General features: G+C 35.9%; 1 pseudogene across 1 annotated transcript; it reads right to left on the bottom strand.

Moving 5' to 3' along the window:
• Positions 1-1,371: 1,371 nt before the first annotated feature.
• On the bottom strand, positions 1,372-2,180 carry LOC306661487 (ribosome biogenesis protein NSA2 homolog; annotated as a pseudogene). Its single transcript has one exon. The product of its transcript is annotated as a ribosome biogenesis protein NSA2 homolog (transcript).
• Between the last annotated feature and the right edge of the window lie 568 nt (positions 2,181-2,748).

Raw genomic sequence — 2,748 nt, forward strand, 5'->3', positions numbered from 1 at the left:
CACTGAAACATGATAGATAGCATTATCATATCTAAGAAATAATGCCTTAATCAAAGAGGCATTTTCCAGCTAGAGAAACATAGGAAAGGGAAGAGAAATAGGGGAGCTGTCCAAGCAATCTCAGTGGAAGTATTGTCCATCCCCAGAGCCAGTACACTGGACTATGCTCCAAGCAGAATGGTTGGGAGCAGGACTCTTGAGCAAGGCCTTATGTTTGAATCCCCACTTTACCACTTGCAGATTGCTCACACTCCCTCTCCAATTGAGATGCAGGTGTATAATTGTACCTCATAGAGATATTTTGAGAAACCAATGGCTCAATAAATATTAGCTAGTATGATGGTAAAGATAAAGCATTAATAAATTACCAGGGCCTTGCACCAGAAGCCCTTCTTATCATCTAACAGTTTTTGTGCTGATTTCATTTTCACAAAACAATTCCTGATTATTAAAAAAACCTGGTGAAAGAGAAGTATCAATCTACTGGTGTGAGAGCAAACACTGGGGGTTAAAGATCTTAGTATAAATTAAGAAATTGCTTTTACTTTATATTTGTAAATGACAGATTAAATTGTGTGTGTTCATAAAACTTTGTTTGAAGTTATATGTACATTGGGAGATGGTTAATCTAGCTAATTAGCATATGCATGGCTGCATACAGTTATCATTTTTATGGTGTGGATATGTTACATCTGCTCCCCTCAGCTTTTTCCATATCATATGTTACTAACTGTAGTGACCATGTTGTACAGTAGCTCTCTTGAACTTATTATTCCTCACTGAAATTTTGTAACCTTGATTAACATCTCCCAACACTACTCCCAATCCTGTAACTGCCATTCCACGCTCCATTTCTATGAGATTAACTGTTTTAGATTATGAGTGAGATCATGCATATTTTCCATGACTGGCCCATTTCACTTAACATAATGATATCCAGTTCCATCCATATTGCTGCAAGTGAAGGGCTTCATACTTTTTATGATGAATAGCATTTCATTTTGTATGTACTTCACATTTCTTTTTTTTTATCTATTAAACAGTTGATGATCATTTAGTTTGTTTCCATTTCTTGTAAATAGTTCTACAGTGAGCATGGGAGTGCAGATGTTTCTTCAACCTACTGATTTCATTTCCTTTGAATGTAGCCACTAGTGGAATTGCTGGATCATGTGGTTGTCTATTTTTAATTTTTGGAGGAACTTCCCTGTGGTTTTCCATAATGGGTGTACTAATGTTCATTCCCACCAACAAGAGCATGCAGGGAGGAGTTCCCTTTATTCCACATCCTTCCAGCACTTATAATATTTAGTCTTTTCATGTGGTTATTCTTACATGAAATAGGTGCTATTTCATTGCAATTTTTTTTAATGTTTTTCTTTTTTTAAACAGTTTAACAAATAGTTCTCTTAATGACTACAGATATTTAAGACTGTTTGGTAGTACTCAGAAATATCACAGTAATGGTGGTTTTCCTGATTGATTTGTAGTCTTTAATTATAAAAAAATGTAAAACAGATGTCAAACAAGTAAGACTGCATTTATGCATCCATCATTTTCAGCATTGTTGGTAACCTGCACGTATTTCCCATTGGCCTAATGAATCTTTCATATTTAGATGGTTTTCTTGTAAAGCCATCTCCAACAAAGCAGTCTTTAGTAACCATCCTCTTCCAGGCCTTCTTTTTTCTCTTCCCTGTTCGAATCACTTTTAATACTTCTGTTTCTCCCTGGGCACGAACCTTGGGAAGGGGGACTTCCCATTTTCCCGCCTTCTCTTTTCATTTTTGTTTAATCATGTTGGAAAGTACTTTTGCCCGTGTCTGTCCTTCTCTGTCTAGAAGATAGGCAGGAACTGCTCCTTGTGGAGTCTTTTCATCTTTCAGTTGGTGTTTCTCTTTTCATGCATCTTGATAGTCTTTTTCATTTGAATTTTCTCAGCATGGTGCTGTTTATGGTAGAGCTTAGCTTTCAGGCCAATCAGTTTTTTTGCCTTCTTTGAACGTTCATGAGCCTCTCAACTCTCTTTTTTTTTCTTTTTTTCTCATGGTAATCCAAACGATATCCATAGCGTTTATGGTGTAATTCAACATATTCATTTTGTGGCATGGTGACAGCCGCAGCTCTGCGGGGTGCAGTCTCCGGGGTGAGTAGAAGCTCTTAATTTTCGGGTCCCAAGGACCCACCTCATTGCAATTTTGAGTTTTATTTCCCTGATGATTAGTGATGTTTGGTAGAATTCAATGGCAAAGTCATCAGGTTCTGGGCTTTTCTTTTTTGGGAGATTTTTTTTTAGTACCGATTCAATTTAATTACTTTTTTTGTGCAAATGTTCTATCTCTTGCTATTTAATTTTGGTAGGTTTTTGTATTCCTGGGAATTTGCCCATTTCTCCTAGGCTGTCTAATTTGTTGTTGTATCACTGTTCGTAGTAGTCTAATATCCTCTGTATTATTGGGATATCATTTATAATGACTCTTTTTTCATTTCTGATTTTAGTATCTGAGTCTCCTCTTTTGTTTGCCCTTAATCTCATATGGAGTATGTTGGTTTGTTTACACTTTACACAACAAACAAACAAACAACTCTTTGCTGTTGTTTTTCTAGTCTCTATTCCTTTTTTTCCTGCTCGGATATTTATATTTTTCTTTCCTTCTGCTAACTTTGAGCATACTTTGTTTTTTTTAATCTGGTTTTGTGTGGTATGATGTTAGGATGATTATTTAGGATCTTTCTTTTTTGATATAA

This window comes from Sciurus vulgaris, assembly GCF_902686455.1.
Source record: "Sciurus vulgaris genome assembly, chromosome: 5".
In the NCBI taxonomy this organism is placed as follows: domain Eukaryota; kingdom Metazoa; phylum Chordata; class Mammalia; order Rodentia; family Sciuridae; genus Sciurus; species Sciurus vulgaris.